Genomic DNA, 11,725 nt, shown 5'->3' with positions numbered 1-11,725 from the left:
AAATTTCAAACATCGGTTGGGGAAAAAGTCTTGCTGTCTTATCGTGATGATCGCTTGCTGATTGACAGCGATCCATAATTCCACACATATGTCATCGCATGCTGGGAGTCTCATGTAGTTCATGTGTCTTGGGCTGCCATACATACGTTGGTGGCAAAAAGAACGCCGACCAATATTAGCGCTATGTCTTCGTTGCTTCGCAACAAATTTCATCTGTAATTGATCACTCTCGGCTGAAACACACTAAAGTTTTCACCGAATAATTTTCAATAATTTTTCTATTAAATAGCCGGAATAAAAAAGCAAGCAATCGAAATTGAACGATTGAAATAATTTACAAATCAAAATATTGAAAAACAAAACAAAAAATAATTGTATGAAAAGTCACTTTTTGGAAATTTCCAATTTTTCGACTTTTCCTTATGAAAAGTATGTATCTGGTTTTTTTATATCTCACCCTTTCCAGATCCACAGCGCACAACTTCTGATTTCATGAGGATTGGTTCCGCCGTTCTCGAGCGTTAGCGTGACTAACACACACAAACAATCTATTTTACTTACATATGTATATGTATGCATGTATATGCCAAATAAAACGTTTGTATGGGAAAAGAAAAGGCTGTTTTTAGGGTTTTCCGGCAACTTTCGTAATTTTTTCTTACATAAGAACCTTCTCCTAATAATAAAAAATACAACAAAAAAAAAATCGGCCAAATCGGTTCAGCCATTCACGCGTGATGCCGTGACAACGAAAACGGTTTCATTTTTATATAAAAGATAAATTAAACGAAAAGTTTGAATACGATGTAAGTAAACCAATAGAATTTAGTCCTCTAAATAATGAAAAAATTATTTAAAGAACTTGTTTGAGTAATATAGACGCCAATTTGGCTTCGCTAATTATAAATAAGAACATAAATTGCTTATCAGATGCTTATCATTTATTAGAAAGCGAAGATTTAATTCCTACTCAGAATAAGCGTAATTGTATTAATTTTAACGATGACTTCTAAAACTAAGCAAAACAAAGTAGACATACATTCAAGTTACAACTATAACAGAGATCAACAAGAATACAAAATAAATCAACAACATTTCAGAAATCATAATAAAAATTTTCAGAAATTCTATCCCAATCAAAATAGAAGTTTTTTGCCAAGGCAAGAGACAAAAAGTATTCAAGTCTAATTAATAATAAGTTTCGGTTGCAAAATTCCAATCAATATAATAATAGCCCAAATTTTAGAAGAAGTGAGCTAATGAATACAGATTACGCTCAAGTTGATGAAATCGGTAGAAGCCAAGTTTCAAATTTTCATGTTATAGTCTCAAAGGAAGGAGCTACATATAGAAAATAATACTGTTTTATGTTCAGTAGACACTGGCTCAACTACTTTACTTCTAAATGAAAAATTACTACCTTACTCCAAAAGAATTCCACTTCAAGTTCCATTAAAATTTAAAACTCTAAATAGTGAAACTATAATTAATTTTAAGACAATTACCAATTTACCAAAAAATTTAAGAAAGATGCAACAGTGTCATGGAAGTTAACCTGCTTTGAGGGAAAAACTTTTGATGCTAGTCTCGGAAAAAATATTTTAAAACCACTAAAGGCAATTATTAATATGGACAAAGAAAGTATTACTACACTGCCGCTCAACTGAATAGGTTCATGATCTCAGAGGTAGGAATTGATCTATAATTCCTAAACCAGTTTTCCGACTTACATAATTTTTGCCTTTAATTCTTAAATCATATTGAAATAAAATGCTGAAGAAGGTTTTTCAAAAACATATTATTTATTTCTTATTTATTTTTTCTTTTGAAAGGTTAACAAAATCAATGTTTTTTTTCCTTCATCTGAATAGGTTCAACATAAAAAAATTAAAATTACATAAGTAACTTAAGATAATTTTCATATTTTTGGCACTTAGCTTATATGTACTTAACTACATTTCTAAAGTAATTTTTGATAAGTTTAATAATGAGTGAAGCGCCGTTTTTCGATATAACTTCATATAAACGATCGGGAAGCGAGCTATGCAAATTTTGCAGAATTTGCAGCGAAATTGTTGTCCAGGCCGTTTTAATTGCCACAACGAAAGTTGTTTTTCAATCAAACTGCCTGCTTCCTTCATATACCTTGCGGGATAGCAACCCCCATACGGTTTCCATTATATTAAGGTCAGGTGAATAAGGGGGGCCACTCGAGCAAGTCCACATTTTGAGCCTTAATCGCCTCTTTTACCACCCTAGCTGTATGAATAGGAGCGTTATCGTGCTGGTAAGTCCATTTGATAATGTGAAAAATATTGGAATAATGAGGAAACGCAGTCTCTATGATGGATTTGCAGGTTTTCGCGTTGGAAGGTCGCAAGTACCAAAGACTGACACCGACCCCCACACCATTATACCTCCCTCACAGCTATGGTGACGGAAATGCTCTTCCTTTCGAAGATCGTGATAATAATAGTTGTAGTCAGGGCCGTCTAAATTAAATTTTTTTCCGTCGGAAAAAACCGCCTTCTGCCATTTGCTCGTCCAGCTCATGTGCTTGCTCTACTTTGTTTCTCAAAAAGTTACTGACAACATTTCGGCTTCGTCCAATTTTTTGAGCGACTTTGCGATGGCTAAGGAGGATGGAGTCATGTGTAGAAGTTCACGCAAGTGAGGAAAGTTCTCTGATCGCCATTCACTTGGGAGTGGCCAGAAACGATTCTTTTACACATGGCTCAAGCAGCTCACTACTTCCGGTCTTTGACCAAGTATCCTCTGGGTAGCCTAAGAACATCCGTTCGAAGGTGAGCTAAAGTGAGAAGGCGAAACATTCCCTACAAGGGTTGTGCGCTGGGTTTGGGACCCGCCACGTAAAAAAACAATACCAATGAAAACGTTAAAGAAACAGCCTCGGATGAGAGACCCCCCTTTTGATGACGACCATGGCAAACGGAATAAGGACTACGATTTGAGGGCATGCACCTGGAATGTCCGGACCCTTAATTGGGAAGGTGCCGCTGCCCAGCTGGTTGATGTCCTCGCAAAAATAAAGGCTGACATCACCGCCGTCCAAGAAATGCGATGGACGGGACAAGGACAGAGACGAGTAGGTCCTTGTGACATTTACTACAGTGGCCATATAAAGGAGCGCAAGTTTGGTGTTGGATTCGTGGTGGGAGAGAGACTCCGTCGCCGAGTACTATCATTCACTCCGGTGAATGAACGTCTAGCCACAATCCGCATCAAAGCGAGGTTCTTCAACATATCGCTGATTTGCGCCCACGCCCCGACGGAAGAGAAGGACGATGTGACCAAAGACGCCTTCTATGAGCGCTTGGAGCGCGCTTATGAGAGCTGCCCCCGCCACGATGTCAAAATCGTGCTTGGCGACTTTAACGCCAGGGTGGGCAAAGAAGGTATATTTGGCACTACGGTCGGTAAATTCAGCCTCCACGACGAAACATCCCCAAATGGGTTGAGGCTGATTGACTTCGCCGGGGCCCGAAATTTGGTTATCTGTAGTACTAGATTCCAGCATAAGAAGATTCATCAAGCTACCTGGCTGTCTCCGGATCGAAAAACTACCAACCAGATCGATCATGTTGTGATAGATGGAAGACACGTCTCCAGTGTTTTAGATGTGCGTGCGCTCCGAGGTCCTAACATCGACTCGGACCACTATCTTGTTGCAGCTAAGATTCGCACTCCCTCTGTGCAGCAAAAAACGCACGCCAACAAACACAAGGAAAGTTTGACGTCGAGAAGCTGCAATCACAACAGACAGCCGAACGATTTTCTACTCAGGCTTGCACTCCTGCTCTCTGAGAGCACTCGTCAACAACTCGGTATAAGGGAACTGTGGGACGGCATTTCAAACTCCTTACGCACTGCTGCAACCGAAACCATTGGTTTTCGTAAAGTGCAAAAGAACAGCTGGTACGACGAGGAGTGCCGTGTCGCAGCGGAGAGAAAACAGGCTGCCTACCTCGCAACGTTGCGATCGACCACTACACGTGCGGGATGGGATAGATACCGAGAGTTGAAGAGGGAAGCGAGACGCATTTGCAGACAGAAGAAGAAAGAGGCCGGAATGCGTGAGTACGAAGAGCTTGATAAGCTGGCCGACAGGGGTAATGCTCGAAAATTCTACGAAAAAATGCGGCGGCTTACAGAAGGTTTCAAGACCGGAGCATACTCTTGTAGAACCCCAAAGGTGATCTAGTCACTGATGCCCAGAGCATAGTTAAATTATGGAGGGAACACTTCTCCAGCCTGCTGAATGGCAGTGAACGCACAACACCAGGAGAAGGAGAACCCGATTCCCCAATCGATGACGATGGAGCAGACGTTCCATTACCCGACCATGAAGAAGTTCGAATAGCAATTGCCCTCCACAAGAACAACAAAGCGGCAGGGGCCGACGGACTACCGGCCGAGCTATTCAAACACGGCGGCGAAGAACTAATAGGCAGCATGCATCAGCTTCTTTGTAAAATATGGTCGGACGAGAGCATGCCCAACGATTGGAATTTAAGTGTGCTATGCCCAATCCATAAAAAAGGAGACCCCACAATCTGCGCCAACTACCGTGGGATTAGCCTCCTCAACATCGCATATAAGGTTCTATCGAGCGTATTATGTGAAAGATTAAAGCCCACCGTCAACAAACTGATTGGACCTTATCAGTGTGGCTTCAGAGCTGGAAAATCAACAACCGACCAGATATTCACCATGCGCCAAATCTTGGAAAATACCCGTGAAAGGAGAATCGACACACACCACCTCTTCGTCGATTTCAAAGCTGCTTTCGACAGCACGAAAAGGAGCTGCCTTTATGCCGCGATGTCTGAATTTGGTATCCCCGCAAAACTAATACGGCTGTGTAAACTAACGTTGAACAACACGAAAAGCTCCGTCAGGATCGGGAAGGACCTCTCCGAGCCGTTCGATACCAAACGAGGTTTCAGACAAGGCGATTCCCTATCGTGCGACTTCTTCAACCTGCTCCTGGAGAAAATAATTCGAGCTGCAGAACTAAACAGAGAAGGTACCATCTTCTATAAGAGTGTACAGCTGTTGGCGTATGCCGACGATATTGACATCATCCGCGCCGTTAGTTCTGCTTTCTCTAGGCTGGACAAGGAAGCACAGAAAATGGGTCTGGTAGTGAACGAGGGCAAAACGAAATATCTCCTGTCATCAAACAAACAGTCGTCGCACTCGCGACTTGGCTCTCACGTCACTGTTGACAGTCATAACTTTGAAGTTGTAGATAATTTCGTCTATTTAGGAACCAGCATTAACACAACTAATAATGTCAGCCTGGAAATCCAACGCAGGATTGCTCTTGCCAACAGGTGCTACTTCGGACTGAGTAGGCAATTGAAAAGTAAAGTCCTCTCTCGACGAACAAAAGCTAAACTCTATAAGTCGCTCATAATTCCCGTCCTGCTATATGGTGCAGAGGCTTGGACGATGTCAACAACTGATGAGTCGACGTTGCGAGTTTTCGAGAGAAAAGTTCTGCGAAAGATTTATGGTCCTTTGCGCGTTAGCCACGGCGAATATCGCATCCGATGGAACGATGAGCTGTACGAGATATATGACGACATTGACATAGTTCAGCGAATTAAAAGACAGCGACTACGCTGGCTAGGTCATGTTGTCCGGATGGATGAAAACACTCCAGCTCTGAAAGTATTCGACGCAGTACCCGCCGGAGGAAGCAGACGAAGAGGAAGACCTCCACTCCGTTGGAAGGACCAAGTGGAGAAGGACCTGGCTTCGCTCGGAATATCCAATTGGCGCCACGTAGCGAAAAAAAAGAAACGACTAGCGCGCTATTGTTAACTCGGTTATAATCGCGTAAGCGGTGTCTACGCCAATTAAGAAGAAGAAGAAGGCCATATTCACGATAGGCTTAGATTAGGCCTCTTTCATACTCGGATAATTGTTCTCCGCGTCCCATTTTTTCATTGAATTTAATGAAAATATATGAAAAAAAAAATTTGTATCAAAAATGTGTCGCCACACCGCCAAGTTTAATCGCAAACTAAAAATCTCTCAGCTGAACCTATTCAGTTGAACCAAAAAATTGTACAGAAATTAGCGAAATAAATAGCAAAACAGAATATGCGAAGTAACGGTACTTAGCAAGCGGTTCTTTACTAGCGCACACTGATTGACACAAATATAAAGTTAAAAGTTAAAACGTTTTTAAAAAAACATGCGTACGATCAATATGTGATGAATAATTCATGAAAATACAAGCGAATTTATGTGAACCTATTCAGTTGATCAGCAGTGTATAAATAACATCGAAATTAAATTTGTAAAAGATTATCCATCTAATATAAACGAAATTACAACGGACGACAAATTTCCAATACCGAACATCGACAATATACTAGACAGACTTGGACGAGCACATATATTTAGCGACGATAGATTTAGCAAAAGGATTTCACTAAATCCTTGTCAAAGAAGAAGTGAAAATTGCTTTTTCTACCCCCTACGGACATTATGAATACGTTTCAAAGACTTATTAACAGTGTTTTGAAAGATTTTATTAACAAATTTTCCGTTGTGTATCTGGACGATATACTTATTTTTTCCACCGGTTTTGACAAACATGTTACAAGTACCAAACAAATTTTGGCGAAGTTGAGAGAAGCGAAACAAAAATTCAAATCAATAAATGTAAGTTTTTCTCAAAAGAAACCCTATACCTAGATCACACCTAAAGATTTCAAAATCCGTTAAACAAATAAAATCATTTCTCAGTATGTGCGGCTACTATCGCAAATGTATTAAGGATTTCGCAAATGTGGCGTACCCGACGATAAAGTTTCTAAAGAAAGACGCCAAATTAAATATAAATGATAAAATTTGTATCAATTCGTTTGCAAAACTAAAACGAATAATTACAGAAATTCCAGTGCTTACGCCTCTGGATTTTAGCAAACGTTTTTGAGTTGGCAACCGATGCCAGGGGGGTTACTCTGTAAGGCGTTACGAATAGCAATGCGTAGCGAAAGTGAATTGCGCTGCGAAGGGCAATCGGTACTCTGTAACACTTTTGCATTGTAAACAGTGTTGCACTGTTTTCCCGTTGACATATTTCCAGTATAGTTGACATTACTGACCGAAAGAAGGAGAATGAAAGCATAATCAATAACAGAAAAGGGAAAAAGTCTAGAAAATTGCCAGACGTACATAATTTAAATTGCGCAGTGTTTTAAATTAGTTTGAAAAATTTTATATATAAAAGGTTTAAATAATACTAATTCAAGCGGTGCAGTAATTTTAAATCAATAAAAAGTGGATTCCGTTGTGTTATGGGAGGAAAACACAAAAAATTAACGAGTTCAGCATAAAATTATTAGGGACAAGTCTAATGTGATGAGTCTTAGTGAAAAAAGGTAAGTTTGAATGATAGAGTGTAATGTCATTCTTTAAACCTGTTAGTGCTTCTACTCGTAAATACATAGTTTCGTGCAAAACTTTCGCTTAAGCAAGGAATTGTTCAAATATGTATGTGTTGGATAACATAAGTAGTAAGCTAAAAACTCCACGTAGGTTCACGGGAATACCCGAAATTGTAAAATTAGCGGCAACTTTAAAGTTTTTGGCGCAGGGAGGGTATCAACAGCAAATTGGACAAGATTACCATACAGGACTAGCTCAACAGTTTCGCGATGTGTGTTTGAAGTTGGTAAAGCAATTGAGAAAATGCTGTGTCTAAAACACATAAGTTTAGCAATGTCTTCAGAGGAGAAATATTAAGCGAAACGAGCTTTTTACTCAATGTCTGGAATTCCAGGAGTAATTGGAGTGGTGGATGGTACTCACAGCCAAATGATACGACCGGCAGTTTATGAGCATTTTTATTTCAATAGGAAATTAGAGCATAGTATAAACGCTATGGTGGTAAGGCAATTGTTTTTTTAATTTATCTTTGTTTTCTTTATAAATATTGTTTCCAAAACCTAGATATGTATGTGATCATGTAATGATAATAAAAGCCGTTAACGGTCGGTTTGCTGGGGCGTGTCATGATTCACATGTTTGGAATTTGTCAAGCGAGCGCCAATATTTACAAACCAACTATGTGAATGGAGAAATAGGAATTCGCATTCTTAGTGAGCATATACACATTCGTTAATTTTACTCATTAGCTATTATATGCATCAATTATTTTGCTAATTTAATTTTTTTTCGTATAGGCGACTCTGGATATCCGCTTGAGCTATGGCTTTTAACTCCATACAGAAATGCTGCTGAAAACTCTGCTGAAAATTACTACATTATAAAATTTTCAAAAGCCAGACCCCATATCGAACGAGTATTTGGAGTATTAAAAGCGCTTTTCCGATGCCTTTTAGCTGCTAGAGAACTACATTATGCCCCAGAAAAAGTGGTGCAAATTTTGAACGTATGTTGTACTCTTCATAATATTTGCACTCCTTTTAATGTGGAATCACGTGGCATTATAGCAATAGAAGTTGAAAAAGTCGATGTTAGTTATACTGAAACCATAGGAAATGCGAATGAAACCAATATTGCTAAACGTTTAAGGGATCAAATAGAAAACAGTATGAGTACTTTATAAACATATAACTCTATTTAATAAAGCAAACTTTTTAAATTTTCACATTTATTTGATTAAAATTCACATTAATGATATAAAGCTTTAGTCTCTTGCACATGTGTATACATATATCTATATATGTAAGTATATGTAATAAAAAGTAAAAACTATCACATCAACACAAAATACGTATTTAAATCAAAACAATTCATTTAAACTATTAATATAATAAATAAATAATTATCAGTAAGTATTAAAAAATGAGTAACAGACTTCAATGTCAATAACTAAACTACAACATTTTTATTGGTCGCGCCGTTCAATTTCTAGCATTTGCTTTTTTAGTTCTAATGTTGCAAATTTAGTTTTGTTTTGTCCAAATCAATCCTTTTTTTGTGTTCGAATTTTTCAACAGCTATACTATATTTTCTTTTACACATTTTATGTTTTTTTTATCATACATTTTGCATTCACCTTTAGGTTTTCATTAATTTCAGACAACACTTTTAATGAACCTTTGTGATAAGCGATTTGGTTATCCACCTACTTATTTAAAAGGCTCTCTTTCTTTTGCGGAGCGACTCTTTGACGTGAACAATGTGGCATTTCATCCACTGGTGTTGGTTCATTCTGTCGGAATTCGTCGGTTGTGATGTCTGACCCACTTGGTTGCGTTAACTGTGCTGCACCAAATTCTGAGGTGCCGCTTATTCCACTGACGGATATTTCCATTGCCAGGAGCTCACTAACCTGCTCCTCCAACGGTGTTAAGGAGCAATGACTTGGAGGACCACCACCAGTTCCAGAGATACTTAGTTTGTTCCGCCGCATTTTTACTTTCAAATGGGTTTTATAATCCGACCAAACCTTTAAATAATTAAGTAATGTGTGCTTAAAAAATCATTTATAATTAATCTTTTTTACCTTTTTTCCATTTTAAAATATCGCGCGATGGTGGCCCCGCAGCATTACCAACTCTTTCCATAAATTATTTGCAGCATTTTTCGCGTCCACAGTTTTCAGTTATCCTTTGGAAAGTTCCGAATGTGTTTTCATATAATTAATTAAAATTTCGAATTGTGTTGGGTTTGTTTGTTTATTTTTAGAATGAGTAATTTTTTTTAATTAAAACTACAAATATGCTTTATAAACTTACATTTTTTGTCCGTTGCGCTTGCCAGTTTGATATCGAATCAAAAATTTAAACGCACAAATTTGACACTCGTTTACGCAATACAGAGTGCTTCCATTGCGAAGGGGTAAAAATAAATGCGCAAAATGCAATTTCCAATGCGCTTGCCGCCTTACAAAGTTACTTTTTTCATTAACGAACGTTTTCGCTTGCGCAACGCCTTACAGAGTAACCCCCTAACCAGTGTTGCAGCAGGACAAACACAATGTTTGCTTTGCCAGCCGAACTTTGAATGACCATGGGCGTAATTATTCAGTCACAGAAAAAGAGCTTTTGACTATTGTCTGGGCTGTCGGATACTTTCGCCCATATTTGTGTGGCGTTATATTTAATATTACGTCCGATCATCAGCCGTTAAAATGGTTGTATACAAAAACGCAAGGAAAAGATTCTACAATCTAAACATCGATTACATTAAAGAAGGAGATAACATTGAAGCAGAATTTTTAAGCAGAATCAATTCTGATACTCATGAAATAAATGTAGGTAATGACGACAGTTCACGCTCTTTAAATAATAACGCAAGTGAGGATGCAATTGCAATGCATCCCCAAGATATAATAGAAGTAATGACATTAGCATTTTAGACACAGTAGTAAATAGATTTCCTGTTCAAATTATATTTACAAACACTAAAAGTAAAGAATTTGAAATTATAAATAATAAAAAATTTACATCAGTTTAGAAGATCTAAGTAATAATTTCGAACAAATTTTAGAACGAAACCTGTCAGGTCCAAAAATAGGAATTTACACAGATCTAGACGATGAAAAAAAAACTTTTATATATATACGTTACAAAAACTAGCTTTTTACCCGCGGCTTTGCCTGCAGTGAAGCCATTAAATAAGAATGAGGGATAAAAGGTAAGGGTATAATAATAGAAAAGAGTCAATATGATAACTAAATTTTATTGCTTGGCTGAGATCAACAACTTTTAAAAGTTACTACAGACAATGAATTTTCAACACCTTAAAATAAGCGTATTGAAATGCAGCAACAAATGTTAAAATATATTTCACCGTAACAAAAATAAATAATTCTGAATTCTAACAATTTAAAAAAATTAAATACAAATTATTAATCTAGGATATTTTCGTAGATAAGGTTATAAGTTTTCCCGTCGGGTGCAAATATGTGTAAATATCTGTTCATTAGATTCACGTAAACAGGCTACATAAAGTTGACCATGAGAGAAGCATGGGTTTTCTAAGTACACTCCTGCTACCTGTAATGTTTGTCCTTGTGCCTTGTTTATAGAAAACAGCAAAGCTAAGCTTGACGGGAAACTGAACCGTTTTAAATTGGAATGGAAGGTCAGTGGGAATAATTGGTATCCGAGGTATTATAACACTATTTCCCTTACCGACACCTGTTAAAATAGTAGCACCAAGTATTTTCTGTCCCAATTTCGTTATCCGAAGCTTTGTTCCATTACATAGCCGAGGAGCATCTATATTTCGCATAAGCATTACTAATTATATTTGTATCCATTGACAAATATTCCTTCATTTCTCCTTCATTTGATCTTATTAACAATTTCATTTCTTGGTGCTAATATTGCTCTTGCACACAACCACTGATTACTACACAAATTTTGCTGCAATTTCGGAAAAACATTCGCAATGAGATCCACATCACTTTATAGTAAATCACAAAACTCTCTTGACAGTAATATGTAGCCTTCAGCGTCAACATCTAAGCAACCATCACCAATTTTCAACAACATTTCTGCGTAAAGTCCTGCAGCGCTTCTACAGAAAAGAGCATATATGTAAGAGAATGAATAATTACAAATGTTTCTGTCATTTGCTTTCGTTACACACATACCCACATACGCGAAGGCGCAAGTGCGAAATCTAACAACAACAATGTTGTCTGCTCGGTAGCAAAATGACAATAAGCATAGATAGCTTGATACGAGACTCTTTGGTTCGAGAGAGA

This window comes from Bactrocera neohumeralis, chromosome 4 (assembly GCF_024586455.1).
Source record: "Bactrocera neohumeralis isolate Rockhampton chromosome 4, APGP_CSIRO_Bneo_wtdbg2-racon-allhic-juicebox.fasta_v2, whole genome shotgun sequence".
Taxonomy (NCBI): Eukaryota; Metazoa; Arthropoda; class Insecta; order Diptera; family Tephritidae; genus Bactrocera; species Bactrocera neohumeralis.
This window is presented reverse-complemented; position numbering follows the sequence as displayed.